Source organism: Barbus barbus (genome assembly GCF_936440315.1).
Source record: "Barbus barbus genome assembly, chromosome: 25".
Lineage (NCBI taxonomy): Eukaryota > Metazoa > Chordata > Actinopteri > Cypriniformes > Cyprinidae > Barbus > Barbus barbus.
Window position 1 is genome coordinate 30,036,439 of NC_136753.1, and position 12,257 is coordinate 30,048,695.

The 12,257-nt window shown below is 36.7% G+C and overlaps 1 protein-coding gene across 1 annotated transcript in view; it reads right to left on the reverse strand.

The window, feature by feature from the left end:
* Positions 1–11,436, reverse strand: part of LOC306845024 (zinc finger protein GLI1-like) — a 56,695-nt gene extending 45,259 nt beyond the window's left edge. The window contains exon 1 of the mRNA XM_079377522.1: positions 11,307–11,436. The gene's annotated coding sequence lies outside the window, so the exon portion shown is untranslated. The remainder of the gene's footprint in view (positions 1–11,306) is intronic.
* Between the last annotated feature and the right edge of the window lie 821 nt (positions 11,437–12,257).

The following is a 12,257-nucleotide window of genomic DNA, read 5'->3' on the forward strand; positions in this document are numbered from 1 at the left end:
GTGTCTCAATGAGAAACAGATGCGGCACATGGGGAAAGGTCAGTCGTTCACACACACACACACACACACACACACACACACACACAGCGCCGGCTGTAAATAATAACTTACGAGCTCACAAGCAAAAACGACTATTACCATAAAAGCCTCAGGCTGCATTAGCTGCCACACGGCTGACGGAAGTGTGACGAAATGAGAGACTACAAGTTATGGAGGAAACCAACAACACCACGAGAAAATCAACTACTAAAAAAAAAACTAGAAAAAAAATAAATTATATACACAAACAATATGAATAATAAATTTAAAAAGATATTTATATAAATAAATATTAAAACATTACCTTTAAACATTGTTTATTATTATTATTAATACTAATAGTTATAAAAATAAAAAATAATTTAAAAAAATTAAAAAACAATTTACTCAAACCAAAAATACAACAAAAAAATATGTTTTTTGAAGATGTAAGTTGGGAAAAACTGAATAATAAAAGGAAATTAATAAAAATGAGTATAAATATTAAACTATTACATTTAAATATTATTTAATATTAATAATAATCATCATCATCATTATCTATAAATATAATTAATATATTATTTTATTTAATGAAAATTTATAAAAATATTAAATAATATTAAATAAATATGAAAAAATTACAACAACAATAAATATTGTTATTAATATTGTTTAAATAATACCACTAATATTTTGTATTATTAAAACAATAATAAATGAAAATAAGTTTAGTGCATTCAGAGCTGAAGAAAGCTTTAGATTAGGGACACAATAAGAAAGAGGTTGTGCTGTAGCTCAGGTTTCATGTGTCTATCGGTCACATCTCCTGTACACACTCAAATCCTGCTGGAATTACGGAGGATATGCGGGCCCTGATTTTCCTTCGACTTTTTTTTGGGTTTTGTAAAACAAACAGGGCAAACTGGCACGAAAACAACATTCTGAGCGGAGCAACTCTTATCAGATCTGCACTTGAACTGGGAACAAGCAGAAACGAGCTTTCGACGGCACGCTAAACGTCTCGATCTGTCCCTCTGACGCCCGGCTCATCGCGAAAGAGTCATATTAAATGATTTCTGAGATAAAATTGAACATGACGTCGGCTAATACATCTACACACTTTAACACAGAGGTCTGACAGGTATTTGGGTTGTTGACAAGCACTATAGACTACTTTTTGTTTTTAAATGAACAATAGTGCTGTCCAACGATTAATCACATCCAAAATAAATGTTTATTTACATAATATGTGTGTACTGTGTATATTTATTATGTATATATAAATACAAACTCATGCAGTATGTATTTTCTAAATATTTACATGTATATATTTATATAACTTATATTACATATAAATATACAAATATAACATATTTGTCTTTAATATATGATATTTATACATACAATTATATAATATATAATATTTATATAATACATATATATATATATATATATATATACATGCATGTGTGTGTGTTTATATTTATACATAATAAATCTACACAGTACACACACATATATTATGTAAACAAAACTTTTATTTTGAATGTGATTAATCACGATTAATCATTTGGCAGCACTAATTAACAACAAGGTTATTATGTATATGCATACATATTAACATACATATATATGCATACATTAGTTCACTTTAAATGGTCCTGTGGTGTGAGAAAATCATTTTAAAAGTACAAATATTCCATGCATTCTCTCAGTTAATAAGCTCATAAAAATGCATGTAAAATGATTGCACAAGAATGAGAAAAATGCAGTTTAAAATAGTTTTATTTGGAATATTGCATGCCAACTACCACAAATTACCCATATAAACCTCATCCACACTGCAGTTTTGCAAATCAAAGAAAAGCAGCATATTCTGTCTATTTCAGTGAATAGCACTAATACATTTACATTTATTCATTTAGCTGACGCTTTTATCCAAAGCAACTTACAATTGCTATATATGTCAGAGGTCGCCTCTGGAGCAACTAGGGGTTAAGTGTCTTGCTCAGGGACACATTGGTGTCTCACAGTGGATTCGAACCTGGGTCTCTCACACCAAAGGCATGTGTCTTATCCACTGCGCCATCACCACCCATATTATAATAATGCAAAACGTACTGCTGTGGTGTAACTCAAGCAGGATCACACACACACACACACACACACACACTCACACACACACACACACACACACACACACACACACACACATGTTGGGTTTCCATGTTTTATGGGGACATCCCATAGGCGTAATGGTTTTTATACTGTACAATCTGTATGTGCTATTGCCCTACACCAACCCTACACCTAAACTTAGCCCTCACAGGAAACATGCTGCATTTTTAGATTTTCAAAAAACTTTATGCTGTATGATTTATAAGCTTGTTTCCTCATGGGGACCAAAAAATGTCCCCACAAGATTAAGATTTACTGGTATTACTATCCTTGTGGGGACATTTGGTCCCCAGGACGTGATAAATACCAGGTGCACACACACACACACACACACACACACACACACACACACACACACACACACACACACACACACACACACACACACACACACACACACACACGGGGTCGGTGTAACTCATCCTCAGAACATTCCTGCGCTGATACTTCACTCTTCAGCAACATAAACACATTTAACCAGTGCTGCAGCTTACCAATCATTTCTGCTCAAAAACAATGAATAAATAAAATAGTGACGCAAACACAATCTAAACCTGGAGCACCAATAAGACTCTTAGTCTCGTGCATCAAAGTGACAACAATGTTCTTTTTTAGAGTCTGACAAAAAAAAAATCATATTCTCAATTAATTAGTATCCAAACATCTTTAAAAAAGGTGCAATATAACAGAGAAACAAAACTGCACACGATATTAAGACAGAAGTGTATTTCATCTTATTTTAAGCATAACACTTTTTATTAGCTAACTTTCTTTGTGTTTTTTGCCGTGTGTCGGCTTGCATTAGAGAACATTCACCTAAATATCTCCACAGAAGAAAGAAAATCATACCGGTTTGAAACAACATGAGACATAAGGTGAGTAAATTATGCATTTTTATTTTTGGTGAACTTTTTTCAACTTCTTACATTTTCAAAACTTTGCCTCTTTTTTTCAAAACTTTACACACAGATCCAAGAATTGCACACACAGAATGCAAAATGCCTCGCATCTCTTGCAAAATGAAGCACTGCATTCAAAATATCACAAACACATCTCAAAAGCAAACACCTTTGCCGTAATTCCTTTTAGATTTTTGTGTGTTACAAAAAGTGTTTGTGTGCAAAAAGTGTGTTATGAAATTGAAAACTGAGTCAAGGCTGAGAATTAGTGTCTGGTTTTGCAGATTTGGTTTGAGTGACAGCTGCTTTCAGAAACTGTGTGACAAGGAAAGATTTTGTGTGGAAGCAGCTGAAAAATAAGTATAAAATATAATAATAATAATATATATAACATAAAATAATAATATAATAAATTATATTATAATAACATAAAATATTAATCTATTCTAAATTCTATTCTTTAAAATAAAAACTTGCACTCTATTCATTCACTAACTGCTTGTTTTCTTAAAAAACAAACTAACACTAGCTTGCTCTATTCTTTTTCTATTCTGTTTTCTTTTTATTTATTATGTAATTTAAAAACACTTTGCTATGTGTACTGTGTTAATCTAACAGACTTGTTATAGCACTTGCATATCATTGCTGTTTTGATTGCTTCTGTTGTCTTCATTTGTGAGTCACTTTGGATAAAAGCATCTGATAAATGACGAAATGTAAATGTAAAAAAACTGTAATAAGTAGAATTTTGAAAGGAAGGAAGAAATAAGAAAGTCAATGAAAGAAAGAAAGAAAGTGTCTGGGCAGCAGTGTGCAACAGCAGGAAAGCAGCACTGAGTTTCTGCGTCTCTGATTGGTCGAATGCGTCTGTGCAGCCCACCCAAGAAGCCGCAGCAGCCCATGGGCATAAATCTGAGAGTCTGACTCACAGCGCGTTTCAAACTATCTGTAGCCCCCTCTCTCTCTCTCTCAGTCTCTCTCTCGCTGTGCATTATTCTCCCCAGTGCTAATAAAACTCAACTCCTCTCGTCTCCGGCCAACAATATCATTTTTGTAAAGACTTAATTGAGTTTATCTTTGAGTGAAGGGAACATGTGTGCTCATACGTGTACGTAACGGCGGAAGTAATGCACTTGGCATGCGTGTGAGGTGACGCAAACTTATGCAATGATGAACAGATGAAAGCGTGCGCAGGTGAAGCTGTGTGTAGAGGTGAGCATATGCGTGTTTGTGCTTGCGCATGTTGGGATTATTATCTGCACTGCTGCTAAAACATACCGCTGCCAAATACTCTGAGTAATTAATTTGACTTTCTTTTGATGATTCCTCTGGGTTGCATCTGCTTTGTCAAATGCCAAAAATCCGAAGCGCAAGAAACACATCAAAGACGCGTAATTACAATGATGCGAGTTCAAAACTCCAGTGTCTCCATGACAACCGAGTGAATAATAAACACGCCCCCTCGCAGCTCTGGACACCAGTGAGTCATCACACACTCACACACTCACACACACACACACACACACACACACTCACACACTCACACACACTCACACACACACACACATACACACACACACACACACACACACACACACACACATGAATGTGTACAGATAGAGACTCCAAACTCAGACTCAAATTCAGTTTCTATACAAACCAATAGGAAAGAATAAGCACACAGTTGTTTCTCCTATACTGTAAAAATTGTCTGAAGTTGTAAATAAATCAAAGATTGTTGGAATAAATGCTATTTCAGGTTTTTCTACTTCAAAATTTCACACTTTGACCCAGAGGGGATTTTCTTTTTGCTAGTTAATGTTATTGCATTAGACTAAAACCTACTAACTTTGCTCATACAGTGTTATACCAATTTCCCAATTGTTATTTATTTATTTATTGTTTGTTTGTTGATCATTTTTGGGGGGATTTTTCCCCACCTTGTTACACTTGTTGTGTTCCTGCTCACAAGTGACCGGCCTTTTAAAAATGGCTTATGAATCTCTCGTTATGCTGTATTATTACCAAATATTGGATCTTTTTTTTCAACTTGTTTTTTTTCAGTTTTCAGGTTATGTATTTCTTTTTGGAACTGATTGGTTTATCTGAGCTTATGCTCTGCCGTTTTTGAGTGATTATTGCCCAAATTAACCACAAATAATGCTTTTTTCACTCAAAAACTGAGGTGCATGCGCTCAAATCAATGAGGCCTACGATCAATCAGCTCTAAAAAAGACATTCAAAACCTATGCTAACTGAAAGAAAACAAACAGACACGTCTTGGTGATAATACAGCACAATAAGAGATTTACAAGCCATTTTAAAAGGCCAGTTATTTTGGGGATTTACAGCACAAGGGTTATTTGGCAATTCTTTATAATTCTTGAAATTTGAAATTTCTACAAATTTCTGAGTGAAAATCATTTCTACACCATTTTTTCCATTCAGTGTAAATTAATGGAGAGCTGTTGGAGACTTCAGTCCCAAACGAGTCAATAGTCATCATACAGTAAGCGTATAGAGTTCATTAATAGAAATGAATGTGGAAAGCAGCTCAGATCATTTGATGAGAAACATATTAGTTCTGTTTTGAGTTTGAGACATTGTCAAGATCTCTTCTGAAACTCCAGAGGAGACACATGTGAGATTAAAGGTGTCTTTTTCTCAGAAGAAACATCTGAGGAGCAAGAAACACTGAAAGAAAGTCTTCATTGCGGTTTTAGAGCAACAAAAACAAAGGATATTAAAGAGTTCTTATTTGTGATCTTTCTTTTCTTTGAAACATGCCAAACACCAGAACGAAGAGACTATATCTGGAGATGAATTGAAACTTGCTGAGCTGGTTTAAAGTGGTTCATTTATTCAGAGGCTAAACGTCAAGATGGCATGAAGTGAACAGGTAGAATCAGGGGCAATAAGTTGATAAACAGGTCTCGCCGTCTAAATCTCAAACAATTCACTTTCATTTGCAGAGCATCTCCTCGCCACCAGATCTGCAGATCAATGCCAGCATCTGAAACACTCATGATTATAATACATGGATAGTCTTCATCATGGTCAATGGCTGCTTGTAAAGCTCAATTGTCCGACCTTTTCACAACACAATCTAGCCTCTAATTTGAAAGCTACACTGCAATCAAAGCAGATCCTTTGTGAGCTCTCGTCTTTCACCGATGCAAAATCCAGCGAGGGAATCATCTCGACTATGAAAGAGGTATTGACCATTTTATTCAGATCTCACACCAGAGAGATGGAAACCAAACCAGAGAGACAGAGGTGTGGTGAGAGAAAACAATCGAGGTTTAGTGGTCTGTGCCAGCGCTTTGTTATTTAAACATTCATACATTTGCTTACGTTCTGTTCAAACATGACGTTGTGACATTTTTCCACCCGAAACCGATGACATATGATCCGACGCTTAATGTCAGCTCAAACTATGAGAATGACCACTGAAGAAACGCTTAGACTGAAATGGTCATCTGGATGCCTGTGACTTGAAGGAAAACTTCATGCAAAAATGCATTTATTTGAAAAAGATCATTCTGTCTGATCATGACTGTTTTCTGCTGTGGAACACAGAAGGAGATGTTTAGCAGAATGTTCACGCTGCTCTTTGTTTCCATTTCTTTTATAGCCACTGGAACACGAACATTGGGATAAACATCTTCTTTTCTGTTCTAGTGCAGAAAGAACACCATACAGGATTGAAATGACATAAGGGGGGAAAATGATGACAGAATTGTCAGTTTGGGGTGAATTATTCCTTTAATGAGGAGAAAAGATCAAAGAAACAAGGCAAGAAAGATAGAATGAAAGCAAGAACGAACAAATGCAAAAATTATTTTAAAAAAAGAGAAAGAAGGAAAGAAAAACAAAAGACAGAAATAATGCAAAAAAAGAAATAAAGAAAAACTGAAGGAAATCAAAAATGCATGAAAGAGAGCCAAAAGGAAAGAAGTTAAGAAAGCATGCAAGAACGATAAAAGACAAATAAGTAAAGAAAGCAAAAAAGCAAGCAAACAAGAAAGATAACAAATAGACATAAAAATATGCAAAAAAGCAAGAAAAAGTCATTTTAAAAAGACAGAAAGAATAAAAAAAGTAAGAACTCAGAAAAGCAAGCAAGAAAGAGGACCAAAAGACAGAGAGAAAGGAAGAAAAACAGATAGAAGGTAAAAAGCAAGAAGGAAAATGCAAGACTGAAAGAAAGAAAGAAAGAAAGAAAGAAAGAAAGAAAGAAAGAAAGAAAGAAAGAAAGAAAGAAAGAAAGAGAGAAAAACAGAAAGCAAGAAAGATAAAAGACAGATATAAGTAAAGAAAGCAAAAAAGTAAGCAAGAAAGATAACAAAAGACAAACGAATGCAAAAAAGCAAGAGAAAAGAAAGCAAAAAAACAGAAAGAACTCAAAAAAGCAAGAGCAAAAAAGCAAGTAAGAAAGAAGGCAGAAAAGACAGAAAGAACGAAAGAACGGCCAATAATGTGAATCCAGCTGACACATGCACTGTAAGACCTGAGAAGACGCGCAGCATCAGTCCTGAGCTTTATTCTGGCTCTCTTGTCCTTCATGAATGAAAGAGAGACAAAAAAGAGGATGGAGGAAAAGCCAGAGGAGCATAAAAGAGGGACCAGGGGTATTTAGCGGGTTTTACCCTCTTTGGCTCCTTCCTTCCCTGCTTGGGTCTCTGAGCTCCGGCTCTGTGCCGCTCGGGCCGCTGACTGGATGGACAGCTGCTATTAAAAGTTGATTGTTTCAGGTTCACGGAGTGTGAAAGGGTGTTATTGGGGTCTACGATCCCCGTGAGGGTGGTCTCCACGCCGCAGAGAGGGAGAGAGGGGGAGGCAAAGGAAAGTGTCACGTGACACGAGTCTTGCTGCGCAGCCCCAAAAAGGAATCTGGCAGAAAAACACACCACTTGTTGCCGCCTGCCTGCCTGGATTCTGCCTTGGCGAGCTTTAGTGAACGCCGTCTCTCACACACTTGGATTCACACAGTAAAACACAGCGAGGAACATCCCACCCACAAATACACACACATTTATTTAGAATAAACAGAGAAAACCACACACACACACTATAGTTGCTCATGGGTGTGGAAGCCCGTTTCCGTCACAGAATAAAAAAAATAAAAATGTAATGCAACTTTTTAATCACACAATTCTGACTTTTTTTCCTCACTATTCTGAGTTTATATCTTGCATTTCTGACTTTTTCTAGTAATTCTGAGAAACGCTTGCAAGACTTGCAACATATACACTCAAAATGATGAGATGTGTACTCAGAATTCAAGATATTAACTCAGAATTGCAAGATATAACTCATAACTGCAGGATATAGGCAAGTCAAGTTTATTTATATAGCACATTTCATACACACAATGGTAATTCAAAGTGCTTTAAAGGAAGTCAAATAATCATAAAAAAAAAAACAATCACAACAATAAAACAAGGAATTTAAAAACTTTTAAATGAATAAAACAGTTAAGAATAGAAATTGATTATACATCAAATACAGTGCAGTCAGTTTGGACTGCAGTATATAAACTCAGAATTGCAAGATATAGTCTCAAAACTGCAAGATATAAACTAGAATATAAATACAAGATTCTGAAAGAAAAGTTCAAAATGCAAGAAAAAAAGCTGCATTTAGGTTTTTTATTTTTTATTCAGAATTGTGTGATGTAAACTCAGAAAAGTCAACTGTAAGATATATGCTCAGAATTGTGAGATGTAAATTTTGAATTGCAAGAAAAAAGTCAAAATTCCAAGTCTATATTGCACAATTATTTATATCTATATTGCAAATTAAGTCCGAATTGTGGGATAAAAGGTCACAATTACCTTTTTTATTCATACATTATTCCTACAGCGCCACGATTTGGATGGAAAAACTATAAAATTTTATGATAAATGTATGAAATTATTTAAAATTGGATTTAAAAATTCTTAGTTTACTGTTCTTGCACTTCTCATTACAAGTTTAGAAAGATGGCTTTTCAAATGCATCTCAAACTTAGAGTAGATACAAAGATGGAGTTTTTGCATTTACTGCAAACCGAGTCGCTTCAAGACACTGAAAACACTGGATCACGAGCTGCTCATGTGCAAATGAACACAGTGTCACTATGAAACACACATTGTATATATTTAATTAAATTACAAAAATTGCACTAAGCCATATCGCAATTTCAGTTTTATTCTGATTACTCATGCAGCTCTAGTTGCTCCGAAACACCTTTAATAAAACTCAAGACGTCTCTCATGCAGAAGTGTGAATCGCTCTCAGTCTCAGGATATTATAGCAGCACTGCTACTGAACCTTCATTTGACAAGATCAGTCTCTGGATCTCCACCCACAGGTTAGCAAAAGGTGGCATACATGCATCGCCTCTTTAGCACTCTGGTGTGTAACATCTCAAGCTGTCTGAAAGACAGACTCAGAGGGAGGTTTCAGGCCAGATCTGTGTGAGTGTGAGTATGCTAACGGAAGCCTTTTGGCACTAACGCAGGTCCATCAAACACTAATGAGCTCGGGGGGAAGAGGAAGACACCCTACAGAGTTTTTCTCACCTCCAAACCAGATACCACATCAACCTGGATTCACAAGCAATGACCTCTATGTGCAACTGTGCTGAAACAAACCAAAAACAGCTTCAGAACGCCTCTGCAGCGTTAAAAGCATGACAACTGTACGTATGACTAATAGTGGACAAGATAACTGAACTGTTGACATATTAGCATATTAGCCAGACAATTGACAGAAGCCTCCAGAGGTCAAAATCTGGTCAGAAAAATACATGTAAAAAAAGCTTTTCCTAATCACATTATGGACCGGTAACTTCTTTTAATTTGTTGTAGACTTTTCTTTAACAAAAAACTTTAAGAAACCCTCTTTATGTTAAAGAAAATTAAAACGTGAAGCAGGGCTTTATGGCATTATGACATCATCCCCTTATTACTGATCTACTACAGTGGCTCATCTGAGATTTTCACACGGCAATTACACAGATTTGTGACGATTATATTAGATGTTTGTTTTCCCCCCCATTCTAAATTTACACAGTCTCTCTTTCTACCTTAATCTAACATAATATGTAGTTTGTGTTTAAGAACTCATGATCACAATCAAATGCTGCACAACAAAATATGAGCTCCCCCTCCAGGATCATTAAAATCCTATTAATAAAAGTGCAAATATTCTTTGAGGATTATATATAGTTTACTTGGGATTATATAGCTTTTTATATAAAGAATACCTTTATACAGAAAATTCTTCATAAAAACCTAAATAATCCAAAATAAACTATATACTGACTCCTCTATATATAGGCTCTAATATATATATATATATAGGCTACATACACACACACACAGACATATGCACAATATTCAATATAATTAGATGTTGACATGCAACATTTTTTTTTTGTTTTTCTGTGATTTTTGTATCTCTTTATATGAAGATCTCCGTTCAAAAGACACGTAGTCAGTGTTGTGGTGGGGCTTCAGGTTAGACACATTTGGAAAAGGTATTGCGCACTTCAAATATTTCCCGTTACAAGAAACAGCTGTTGAGATGAGGCCTGTAGAAGAACAGACTGACCTCTACACTGGAACTATCACATCAATCGATAAAATACATGCAGAAGAGAACCAAATGAAACATAAGCATGCAAACAAACACAGCTTGCTTCGTTAGTTGCAATGTCTGAGTTTGAGATACGACTGCGAGACCACCAGGATACTACAGCAAGAGTCCCGAGAGACCACCGTCATGCACGCTTCACAAGCAGAAATAATGTGCAAAATTAAACCCAGGACAAAACCAATAGATCATACAGATATTAAAACTAACATTCAGAATAAAGCCGTACAGAGAAGTTCTTGACATCTGTGCATTTTGCTCTTTAAATGACATCTCTCCTCCCGTTTAATAAGCATTAGTTGCTTAAATACTTATGTGTTCATCATTTCCTCAAGAGACCCTCAGCCTGAGTGTGTAATAGACACACATGTTTGGATTGTTAATCAATACGCAAACATTCCACTTGATTAACACTCCAGCACACTTACTAGACAGCACTGCAGATCCTATTCACACTTACACCGCCATGATACAAAGTAACACCACATCTGTAAAAGTTCGCATCACGTTCTATACAGTAAACATAAGTTGCACACATGTGTGTGATATGAAGGAATCGCGCGTTACCTTCGAGGACTCGCTTCTGCCTTCATCAGTCTGTGTGGCCTCGCGCTGATCCCAGCAAACTCCACTTCTCCCTGGAAAACTTGCGCGAGCGGAGCTGAAAGCCGAGAGCGTCCCGATGGGGGTTCGAGAATTTCCAATAAAGCCCCTCTTTCTCCTCTCACACACACACACACACACACACACACACACACTCACACACACACACACACACACACACAGATGCAGATGCAGATAGGAGCACTAAACTCTCCTCTTGTGAATTTTATTCTCCGCTCTGGACTCACATCAGCACAAACTCCGCAGAAGTTTTCTCTAAAGTTGGAATTTAGAAAAGAGATTCCATATTCGGTTCCGCCGGTCCCCGAGAGCCCAAAGCTGCAGCGGCAGCGCGAGAATGCGAGACCCCCCCCCCCCCCCCACCACCACCACTACCACTCTCTCTCTCTCTCTCTCTCTCTCTCTCGCTCCCCCCCCCCCCCCCCCCTCCCTCTCCCTCTCCCTCTCTCTCTCTCTCTCTCTCTCTCTCTTCTCCCCCCCCCCCCTCTCCCTCTCCCTCTCCCTCTCTCTCTCTCTCTCTCTTCTCCCCCCCTCTCCCTCTCTCTCTCCCACTCTCTCTCTCTCTCTCTTTTCCTCCCCCCCCCCCCCCCCCCCCCCCCCCCCCCCCTTTCTCTCTCTCCCTCTCTCTCTCTCTCTCAGACTCCGTGGACCACCCCGAAACAGGAAGTTCACTTTTTGTTTTTCTTGAGGGAAAAAAAGAGAAAGCCCTGCTGGATAGCGTCATTCCTGCAGCATCAATTATTATTATTATATGTTATTATATAATATATTTATAACAAGAATATTTTAGAATATTTTGTCTGTCTTTTTTTCTTTCTTATTCTTTAGTATAGTGTCTCAACTCAATAGCCACAGGATTCAAAACTTTTCTGGTAAAATACTGTTTTATCAAAA